Source organism: Oxyura jamaicensis, chromosome 2, assembly GCF_011077185.1.
Source record: "Oxyura jamaicensis isolate SHBP4307 breed ruddy duck chromosome 2, BPBGC_Ojam_1.0, whole genome shotgun sequence".
Lineage (NCBI taxonomy): Eukaryota > Metazoa > Chordata > Aves > Anseriformes > Anatidae > Oxyura > Oxyura jamaicensis.
The window spans coordinates 38,156,731-38,168,483 of record NC_048894.1 but is presented as its reverse complement, the minus strand read 5'-3'; the positions used below and the strand labels follow the sequence as shown (position 1 = coordinate 38,168,483).

The 11,753-nt window shown below is 39.1% G+C and overlaps 2 long non-coding RNA genes across 3 annotated transcripts in view; both read right to left on the bottom strand.

Annotated features, from left to right (window-relative positions):
* Window positions 1–1,596: 1,596 nt before the first annotated feature.
* LOC118161524 lies at window positions 1,597–5,565 on the bottom strand. Its single transcript, XR_004748071.1, has 3 exons — window positions 4,108–5,565; window positions 3,288–3,417; window positions 1,597–1,935 (listed from the first exon to the last, which is right to left on the bottom strand). It is a non-coding gene; the product is annotated as an uncharacterized LOC118161524 (long non-coding RNA).
* Window positions 5,566–5,575: 10 nt separating this feature from the next.
* LOC118161523 overlaps window positions 5,576–11,753 on the bottom strand; it is a 22,719-nt gene continuing 16,541 nt past the window's right edge. The window contains exon 3 of one of the 2 annotated variants that reach the window (XR_004748069.1): window positions 5,576–5,627. This is a non-coding gene — a long non-coding RNA (uncharacterized LOC118161523). Of the gene's footprint in view, window positions 5,628–8,053; window positions 10,125–11,753 lie in introns of those variants that run through there. The other variant, XR_004748070.1, reaches the window with a different exon arrangement.

Genomic DNA, 11,753 nt, shown 5'->3' with positions numbered 1-11,753 from the left:
ATCCCTGAGCTTGTTTTAGGAGAATTCATTGCTGGAAAATGATTTTCAGTTATTGTTTTATTAATCAGCACATGCCAAATCATATCTGCAGAAGAAAAAAAAAAAAAAAAAAAAAACACAAAACAAAACAAAAAAAATCAACACTGAGAGAAACCCAAACAAAAATAATAGAACAATTATTGCTTGAAGATTTTGATTGCCTATAAATTACAACTCTATTCAGCTCCATGACAATTTATGTTTTCATTTATGAAAACATTCTTGTTATTAACTTTCAGTCTTGTTTACTGGGGGAAGCAGGAATACACCAAGCAGGCAAATCATTTTAAACTATGTCCTGAAAACCTAGGGTTATGGCACATGGGACACGTTTATTACCACTGTTTTAAAGCACACGATAAGTTTAAAATGGAGCCCTATTTCAAAAGACAGGGGTTGATCAGGACAAGGCAACTTACCATGACCACAGTCCATAATGCAAAAGTGTCAGTGTGCTTGGTATATTCATAATGTGTTTATTCTCATTACAGTTTTCAATTTGTCAGTGTTTTACTGGCATGCAACCACAGAGCATAGACTGCTATTGCTGGTTAACCTTGTTATTGCAGACAAGTTACAAGTCCTGACAAGAGTTTGATAACTGTGCCTACTTATTTTAAGCCATACATGAGGAAAGGGTAGGAGGTTCAAAGTAAGTTATGCTTTCCTGTGTGAGTCCCCATATGATCACTCAAAGTTACTGTAAATATAAAAGCAGAAGTGCCTGATTGCCATTTTGTCACTATGACACTAGGCAAGAAGTTAATAACAAATAAAAAGTAGAAATAAAAAGCAGAATCAAACACGAGGATGAAGTTATAAAAATGTAAAACCCTGGAACCTCAATCCTCTAAAGCAAATCTGTGGATTCAGCCACCTGCACAGGTGTTTTCAGGATCAAGGACTCATTCATTTGCAAATAATCTTTCCTGGAATCTATATCCCAGAAGAAACAGTGGCCAAACAGGTAAATAGTGGAAATTAGCATTTCTTATGGAAAAAAATATGCGTTCCTCCTCCTCTTGACATGTTTACAGTCTATTCACCCATCTCAGCCCCTTGTTATATCCTGCTGTACACTTTGATTATAAACTTGCTGGGTCAGAATAATCTTTTTCCTAGTAATTTAACAAAAACAAAACAGCTTGCAAAAAAACATCATATAGCCCTGATCCTTGACTGAAGCCACAAATCACTTTCGGAATGTAAATACAATCTTATTGTTTGACCAAATGCTCCATGACAGTTAAATAATAATAATAAAGTGCTGGAGGAAAAGAAGAAAAGAAATGATTAGGCAGATCCTGGATGCTGATTCATGGATCATAGTAAATGGGATAATGCTCTAAAAGCATCCCCCAAAAGAGACACCTAAATACACTTGTTTAGATATTCAGAGACATTGGCCATGTGCTGTTCTTTTAAAGTGAGGATTGTAGATGTGCAACTCTAAAATTAGAGGATTTGCTTCCTATTTACAGTTTGCAATCTGCATTAGAAATTCACCCCCTCCCAAAAAATAAAAAAAAATAAAAAAAAATAAAAAGAGTTAAAAGATAAATAAAGGAAAAGTCTTTGATCTTTAACAAGCATCTGCCAGTGGCTATTTGCACATCAATTCTGATCGTTGTCCCGCTGTGGAGAGAAGTGGTGCTGCCCCTTGTATACCTTTGGTTTGAGCAGAACTTCCTTATCATTAAGGTCCATTAGTGTTCATTAGTGTTGCTACAACATGAGCAGCCGACATATGGGAGGCAGAGCAGAGACAGGCAAAATTCTGTTCCCAAACAGCATCTGACACGGCTTGGAAATCTTGCTCCTTCAATCTAGGCGCACGCTGCTTCTGAAAAATGCAGTACCTTCCAAATCGCTTTCCATTAGTTGAAGTCCATTTTACTAAAAGATTTGAAATAAAAAAGGGTTAGCAGGTTTAGCAGCTAAACTCAGAGAGCTGTGAACCTGCCCTAAAAATAAGAAAATCCTTTACTCATTCATCTTTTAATGTTCCCTCAAATTAGATGGAGAGAAAAGATAGTTACTGGCTTCACCCTCACCCTTCTCCACCCTACCATTTAACCACAGAAAAGACTGATTTACAACAACAGTAACTTCTGTACTATCAGACATCTACAAGTTTTTCAGTCTTCAATTTTACCTTACATGAGTAGATACTGCAGACTGAACATGCTTCAAAAAGTCAGAGCCATTTTAATGAACTACTTTTAATGTGACTACACTTCTGAGAACAGAGTTCTTGCACAGGTATTTCCAAGTGAAATATTTCTGAGCCAGTTATTTTCTCTTCTGAAATCTGTTTTGACCCAAGGTTGGTTAAAAAAATATATATATATTAAATGCAAAAATGTTAATTTCTGTTCTTGCTGTTTGCATTCCTATGCATTGGGATACTCTAGAGTAGAAACCTCATACATAATATCACAAAATGTAAAGATGGAACGCCTATTTTCCTAATAAATTGTTTATTTAGAAAAACCTCCCCTTTTAAGCACAAGCTCTCTGGTGCCAATTTTGCCACCTTGGTAAATATTTATACATGAATCACAAGCCTCTAAAGAAACATTTTGGATTAGGAGCCTGACTGAAACACTGCTAGTAATAAGCATATTCATGTTTCACTTGCTGACCTTGTATCTGCTACTTTTATGGGAAAATCAAATGCTTTTCATTATTACATTCAATTTCTGTCCTATATTTCAAACCACTTCTACACTCTGCTTCTTGAGGTTCATGCTGATGTGTAAACAGAACGTTTCTTTATGAATCATACAGAGATGTCAGCACCTTGGGTCTTGGGTAAAGTTCACAAACTTGATAAACCTAAACCTTAAGGGACTTTTTGTTGGGTCTGTGAGAGCAAAGTGGCACGTTTAAATCAATTCTGTTTATACATAGGACGTAAAGGAGACTTATTTTTATACCCTGATACACCTCAGTATCAGAAGGTGAAACATCACGGGTAGTAAGGAATCAACAGGTTTATGGGCATTCAGCCAGAATAAATGTGGTTCATTGTACATGAAAGACTATGCTAGAGTTAATACCATTTTTAGCTCCGTGGTTCCCTCCACACAGTGATGTTACATAGACAGCCTGTGTAACTGTCATTGGGCCAGTAGATTTACATGGCAACATGCTGTTTTAGAAAAATATTGTAGTTTAATTAAGGTGTTTTTAAAAAATAAAAAATAAAAAATGAAGTGATGAACAGAATGTAAGAACTGACTTACAGACCCAACACCAAGTGATTCTTGTCCACTTACTTCACTTCATCCATTCATTGAAAATGCAGGTCATACCTCAGCCTGTCTCTGCCCAGGATAAAAACAAGAAATCATAACAAGGTTCTTGATGATTTCTCTGAAATCCAAGAAAAAAAAAAAAAAAAAAAAAAAAAAAAAGTAATGAAGACTCCATTGTAATCTTTTTATTCTCTTCAGGAGGCTGAGATCATATACAGCAATACCAATCCCCCCAGTGGTGCAACTGGAGAACCAGAGGTGTCAGCTTGATTGCTTTGCACAGCTCTGCAAATGAATGTTGGGGACATGAATCAAACAAAAACTGCATTCAGAAAATGAGACAGAGAAATGCGGGGAATATGCTGGAAGGAAGGGCATTTTCCCTCAGTCATGCAAGGTTTAAAATATAGTAGTTACTATCATGCAGGTCTGTACACTATCCAGACTTTTCAGGTCTCCCTTACCTATAGCAGAACAAAGAGAAACAAGATTTAAAACAAAGAAAAGCATTTATTTATTTTTATTTTTATTTTTTTTCAGGTTTTATATTTGTAAAGATGTGGCAGAGAAACTCTAAAGCTAAGGGGAAACAAGACAAGGGAAACAATGTCTTAATAATTAACATCCTTACTTCTACAGTCTCAATGGTTGATGGACCAAGGGCAGGCTCCTTATACTAAAGTGACTGGACATGACAGAGAAGGGTTTGAGTGGACATTAATACAAATGTGTTACACAGTAAGAAGGTGAGTTATATTCCCATCAGTATATGACCTGCTAACATGATTTTAAACACCACTACTCTTACCTAAAATGAGTGTTTAAACATAGCAATTAGCCTGTATTGTAGCATAGCTCATTTTCCTAGAGTTAACCGTCAGGACTGCAGCAAGAAAAAATTAAAATAAATAAATAAATAAGTGCAAACCAATATGGGAATACCTCCACAGCTTGTGGACAGACTTCCCCATTTAATGCAAGGGCATTAACTGTGACATCCTCTCGTGATATTTGAAAGAGTAGCAAGATTACTCTCAGCAATATCACTGACAAAAAAGTGTGCACGAATAGGCTGATTATCAAAATCAGCAAAAACATTTTATTTTCCTGACTGAAATAGTTGAAAGCAAGAGGAACGAGTATCTGGTGCCAAAAAATAGGAATGCTATCACTCCAGCATGGGATTTTCCAGCCAGCTTTCAAATTTGAGCCCAAACACTATTAACAGTTCTAAATAAAAATAAAAATAAAAATTAAAAAAAAAAAAAAAGTTCAGTAACAAGTTTTTTTAAAAAAAAATCAAATGCTTTGGCAATTACTGTTTGTATCCAGATCACAAAGAAGTATCAGAATGCAAAGGGAAAGGTCTGGCAGCCCTGCTGAGCAAGCTATAAAAACAAGTGCCAGAAGCCTCACAAAAACAAACAACCCCTCCCAACCCGGTTTGGTTTTATGTTTTGTGTTTCCCAAGAAAGTAGGAAGAGTGTTCAAATATTGAGCAGATTATCCCAATAGAATTAGAGTAATTCTTAATACTGATTATTAGAATATTATTTATTCCTGCTGGCTGAATGTGTCATCTCAAACTCAGTGAAATCAAAGGCACCTTAAAGCAAACTTCCCCCTCCCTATTTCCTAGGGAGAGTTGGAAGAGCCTCTGGTGGCAGGAGACGAGATGGTGATGCCTGCAATGTGCTGTGTGGCTGCAGGAGTGAGACAGGGTCCACAGACGTCTCCACTGCCCTGCTACAGAGATTCACCTCCTGACTGTGCCAGAGGGATGAGACAGCACAAGGGGAATTTTTAACAGGGGATTCTGCCAGTAGCCAGGCTGGTGGTCTGGTCCAGAGCACATCATGTCCATCATGGGTTGGATGTGAGGGGAAGGCAGCAGGAGTCTGGGGCTGTTGGCCACAAGGTTCCATGCAGACCAGCAGGGGTGGCCAGGCAGCTGCTTGTCACCATTGTCCACAGAGAGGAGAGGTGGAGGAAGTGTTCTGAGCAGTGCTCGGGTAAGATCTGAGACTGGAGCAGGGGCTGAGGCTCTGGAGGCACAGAGAGGCACAGGTGTCCACAGCCGGAGTGCCGGAGGGAGGGTCACCTCGCCAGCGTGGGCCCAGATGGTACTGCACATGGCTCACCCCTTTCCGGAGCTGTGTCCACTGAGGCAGCACCTAAGGTCACAGCAAGGCTTGGCAAAGACCTTCTAGAGCTCCCTCTCTCCTGCAGTCACTTGGATTTGGAAGGGCGGCAGGTCTGCAAATGACAAACTGCTTTCCCCTGATCTGGGGAGGGTTTCCTGGTGACCTTGACAGTTCCCACCAGCACCTTCCCTGAACAGACAACAACACGAAAAAAAGAAAAAAAAAATGTATATATAAAAAAAATAAAACTAAACATAGTTCCGCTCCTTCATGTATACTGAAATTACAGGACCAGGGTCAGTCAGTCCCTGCCTGACCAGTCAGGCCACCTCAGCGTTGCTCGACTTGAGATATGTACCCAGAGCTGCCGGGAAACTTTGGATTCTTGCTAGGAGGTGTAAGCTCTCGCTAGCCAGGCTCTGTGCACCAGGCATGGAGATAGGTCTGGTACTTGTCAGAGATCCTTGGCCTGCAGATATGACAGCTGGTCTGCTTGCTTTGGTGCTCCCAACTAGTGCTTCTTACTTCATGCTCAAACACTGTGTTCCTCCTCACTGCCTTCTCCAGCTGTGCAGGTTGCCACATGCAACAAAATGTGTGTGCAGGAGCACACTAGAGGCCAGGCCTACCAGTGCTGGGCCACAAGTGGACCAAGTGTTGGAAGGGCTTGGTCAGGGTCACACACCATGCTCCAGGGGCCACACTGGGACCCTCCAGGCATACTGTAAGAGTACCTCTGTCGTGAGGATAGGACAGGGTTAGAGGATAATAGATCCTGGCTGGGTTACCCATACTTAAGGAATCCATGAGAGTGATATAAAGTAGTAGCACATTCAAACTCCCACCCAGGACCACAAACTCTGTGAGTCTTGTGAGTTATACTGACTTGTTTTAATGAAAAGCAAATTAAAAAAGCATGAAAACATGACCCAAATATAATCTATACAGTTACAATTGTACATCACTCGTCCTGAAGCAAGAGGGAGGGTGGACTGCATCTCAATAAAGTATTTAAAGTATTAATATAATGGGAGGGGTACCAGCTCAGCTAATAAAACATACCTCTTTCTTGCCCTTGTGTTTAATTTGCTGTTGCAGCACATGCCAAAGGTTTAGCATCTCAGCTCATTTAAGGAGTATGATGCACCCAGCATCATACTGGTGCCACCATATTCCAAAAGATTGAACATAGCTGTTAATTACAGCTTCCCAGCAGCTCCAGTGAGGGAACACCACAAACTGTTTAGTAAGCAGTGTGCCTGCACTGAATAAAGACAAAAGCTCAATTTGAAATATTTGAAAGTAACTTTTAAATCAAAAGAAATTGTGTGAATTCTTATTACAGACACTTCTACAAAAGCCTTTTTTGCTGCTATTACTATGTACCATGGTACCTGGGATAAATGTGTGGTTTACAGCATCTACATTACAATGCATAACTTTTAGCACTTACACTTTATGCTGTAACACATGCACAGACACTTTTTTTTCTCCTCAATCTTCTTTTGGATATGATTTCTTAAGGCTTGTCTACATGGAGGAAGTTAAGCAGCACAGCAATTCTGGGATAACTACTCTCTGATAGCTCCCTGTGGACACTTCATTGCAATAAAAAAAAAGACTTTATTCAGGAATAATTACCCTGCATTGCAAGTGGAATAATTATTCTAGAATAAAAATCAACCTAATTCCAAGACAAAGTGTATACATCTATATAAGAGTTTTGTCTGTTTGTTTAGATTTTGTTGGTTTTGTTGATTTTTGTTTTTGTTTTTACCCCAGAATATGAATAGGATGCTAGAATATCTGTTTTTTGTTGTTTGTTTTTTTTTGTTTGTTTGTTTTTTTCCTGGAATGGCTATGTTAGGCCATTTTTCCTTATAGATGAAGTTATGGCATTGAGTTAAATAAAACTCCTGTCACCTGGATTCTCATTAGTTTGAAGTGCAGTTTTTCTCAGTCCAAAATATTTGTCTTGGCAGCCAATAACAGCCTGATAGGCCTTTCATTGACATAGGGTTTTTTCCATTCTTTGGTAACAGGGGATTTGTCCTCCTCTGTGTATTCTTCAGATAGGAAATCTGTAGCTGAAAGCTGAAAGACAAAGTGTTACAGACTTTGTTTTGTGAGATCGTGCTGGAAAAGATCTTATTTTCTGTACATTTCTAGCAAAAGAGGGCAATTGTCTCTGCCCCATAAATCCAGAAGAATCAAATTATAATTGGCAAGCTTGTATCTAATAGTGTTTTGTCCCTCCTCTCTCCCTAAATGCAACTGGCTATTTATTTCAAGCAGCTAGGTAATAGAGATCAGAGAAGGCCATGATGGTTTTCCTGTTAAGCAACTGAAATAGCTCTCCACCTGGCCAAGATGCAGGCCAACCACAGGCATCTCTCCTGATCTTTTGTCACTGATCTTCCTCCAAGTTCACTCAAGCATCCCTTACCTCCTGTATTTATGACCTCTCCTGCCTTTGTATTTTAACTGGCTCTGCTCTCAGGCTGTGGGTGGAGTGAAATGTGTAAAACCACCTGCTCATGATGCTGTGTTTCCATTAAGCTTCAGAAAAAAAAAAAAAAAAAAAAAAAAAAAAAAAAAAAAAGGTTTATTCAGTAATTAAAAACTCTTTTTTTCCTTTAGATGTGTCTAAGCGTTTCTAACAGAAATGTAAGTCACGCAAACAAATTCATTCCTCGTTCATCTTCTTGGCCCGCCTTTCCATTTAAAGACATGTAATTCTGTTTGTAGATGATCTTCAGGGTCCTTAGTCCTTTCATAATATGTCCTTTCATTTCCCTCCTTACCCTTTAGCATTTTTAAGATCTGGCAGCAAAGACTGTTTCAGATACATAATGTGCTCATGATACTAATAGTGTTTAATGCATAGTCTAGTGGAGATATTTGAAGTATCACATGAACCATAAAGAGTTAAATTCAACTGGCTTCAGCTTTATGTGCAGATAAATTGCCAGGCAAAGAGCAAAATGCAAATATTGCTCCTGATTTTGTGTACACCAGCATTTTTGATAATTTTTAAACATTCTATATTATCTTTTAAACAACAGATGGTGTTAATAAAATTATAAACCACACCCCATAAAATGCCGAACGGCAATAGCATTTACCATGGAAATAATACAAGGTATAATATTTCTGCGTTTATGAAAAGCTGAGCATGAATAACATTCACGTTGCAAAAGATAAGACCCAAAATACTCCTTTTCATTTCTTGTTAATGCAGCTTCAGCATTTTAATTAGTATCAATTACTGTGAATACAGTTTTGGATGTGTTTTAACTTGTTCAAAAGTTTCAGAAAAGAAAGTTTTTATTTGTTTTGTATTAGTCTCTCTCACTGCAAGTTAAGATGTGCAATGCAAAAATAATCTGCTCTAAGAAATGGAGTTTGCTTTGAATCAGTTAAAATGAAAGAGATGGATGACATGTTAAGTTTTCTGTGAGCTCTGAGTATTAAATTACTTAATAAAGAAAAGTTAAATTTGGCAACACTGGGTAAGTAATCAGAAAGTAATGAAAACACTCTTAAATAGGTGACAAGTCAAAGCTCTATCAAGGTCCAATTCTTTTTTTCAGGAAAACTCACGTTAACTTTGATAGAAGTAAGAGCTTTTGGTACATCCCAAGATGAAAAAGAATAAAGACTAGTTAGTGTAGAGATCTTTATTCCGCTGACATTTTTCAAAAGTTTATAAACTAGATGGAAACAGACTGGCTTTCCCCTTCAGATTAAACTTGCAGTCTGAATATCACTCCATGAGAACACTACAGTAGTTTCTCAGCCACGGTATAGAGACATATGGACAAAACAAGTGTCTTCTATACATGCAGGAGAATGCCACCAAGCCTGTCATCACTTGGGTCATTCAGCACTTCCTCTGCCTATTTTGAGCCCAGCCTGCTGCCTTATCACATCATGCTGGAAGGAGAATCTGTTTCTTCTCTCCTCATTCTATCTTTGTGATATTCCTAAGTCAGTCCTCTTCCCCCCAAGAAGCCCAACAGTCATGGCTGCTCAGCTACTTATCCAAAATAAATGAAAGTAAAGTGTGTTTGTTAGAGAGCAAGGAAAGAAGTGTTGTGGGGAGACCCTGAACATAGCTAGACTACAGCACAGTAAGTGTGAACCCAGTCAGACTGTACTCTTAATTATGGAAAGTAGTGATTATGCACGATGAAAGTCCTGTCTCAGCCAACTGCTGCCAGGTCTACCTGTCTTAAGGTGTTCCAGCAAGGTGTGGGGCTAAATCTTCATAGCTCCACCCACCTTTCATAGTCTCCTGTGGCATGTGTGCGTCTTCATTTTATAGTCTTCAGGGCTAGTCCTCTGAGTTCAGTTTATATGAGTCAAGAGACTCACACTGGCGTTACCGAGATCAGAATCTAGCCATTTGTATGTCTGAGCACATATTCTCCTTGAAACAAGTTTGTGGTAGTATATTCAGGAATGTTTCGCACTCGGGTTCAGATCTGGTTCCAGCTGGAGTTCCCTTGTAATGTTCCAAATCTCATTAAGTTAATGAGAGTTTTTTTCCAGCAATTTCAACGGGATTCCCTGTTTCTGTGCCCACATCCTCGGCTCAGCAAGGCACGCGGGAAGCCAGGGTGAGTTCCAGGAACAGAAGGCCATGCTCCAACCCAGCCTCTCTCCTTGCAGCAGGACACTGAAAGTGGGTACCAGAGCAAACATGCCAGACAGAGGCGGCTGGTAGCCACTCTTGCCTGCCTCCCCTATGCCTTGAAGTTCACAATTCCCCAGTCTCCCTATTTGCTCTGTGTACTGGTGTGGTCAAAGATCTGAATTTAGGAGTTACACATAGAAAGTTTGCACAGTAAACAAAGGAAAATAAATTCAGATTTATGTGTGTTACCAAGCTTGGACAGTGCAAATTGACTTCTCAGAGGCAGGTTGTGGTGTAACCTCCACCTACAGGTCAATTTCAACCATTTAACAAGTGCACTTTTCCTTTCCATGTATATTACAAAATTGAACTGTCACTTCTGGCTGCCTTGCTGACCACCCCCCCCCCCCAAAAAAAAAAAAAAAGGGGATCCCAGTGTGGTGAGGCACTGGAACAGGTTGCCCAGAGAAGCTGTGGATGCCCCATTCCTGGAAGTCTTCAAGGCCAGACTGGATGGGGCTTTGAGCAGGCTGGTCTAGTGGGAGGTGTCATTGCCCATGGCAGGGGGTTGGAACCAAGTGGTCTTTCTACCTGAGCCATTCTATGATTCTATGAAAAGAGACTCACCTCAGTTGAACTGAGGGATGGCTATAAACCTTACACAGCTGGTGACAAAGCTTACTTATTTTCATGGAAAGAAGACTCCAGCAATCAGGACAGTCAAACCAGTACCTTTAATGAGAACTAGATTCACCCACACAAACAAGTTGTATGGACTCAGAGATACGTATCTTCTCATATCCAAATCATATATTCCTATTAGCAGTACAATTATTATACAGACTCACTAAGAGAAGTCTATCTTCCTAAATATTTATTTAGTGTTGATAGAATTGCTTACAAAACCTCTCTCTCATTCTGAGAATCTCTTACAAGACTCCCTTGTTCCCAAGTTCATTATAGCTACGTATATTATTACTGTAAATCTTTCTAATGCCTGAAATGTTTGGCTCTGAAGAACATTTTTATAATGAGGGTGGGGCAACGCAAAACTTTTCCTCTCCTAATTCATTGCTAAATTGTATTTGCAAGTTCAAATGCCAGAGTGATGAAATCACAATATTATTCATTGGATTTTGTTTGATTATTTGGTAGTGTTGTAGGGAAGGTATCTATAAAACGACATGAAAAGCAAAGCAACAGAGCTTTAGGGGTTTTCCGGAACTTCCCTTCCGCACACATCAATTTTACTGTATGACTGTCCTGAAAGATTTATGCTTTGTGTTTTGAGGGCCAGGTTTTAAATGGCTTCACAGAATAAAAATATTAAAATTTAAATGCAACTTTTAAAATGTGTGTTGGACCTTTGGGCCGTCTGAAGAGGTCAAGTTCAAGACACTTATAAAAAGACCATTCCCAGAGAGACTGCATGGGAAAGCCTATTAACATTACTGCTTTCCCTTTATTTCCCCTTTGATCATAAAATAAGGTTATGGGTGGCAAAAGCTGAAGTGGTGGGAAGATCCCAAAGAGGATAGTATGATTTAATCTACTGAATGTAAAAATAATATATATTTTTTTTAAAAAAAAGGCAACCATATGGTGGGATACCGAGGAAGACTATGAGTACAAAGTCTCTTGCTAAGGAGAAAAGGAAGGAAGGAAGGAAGG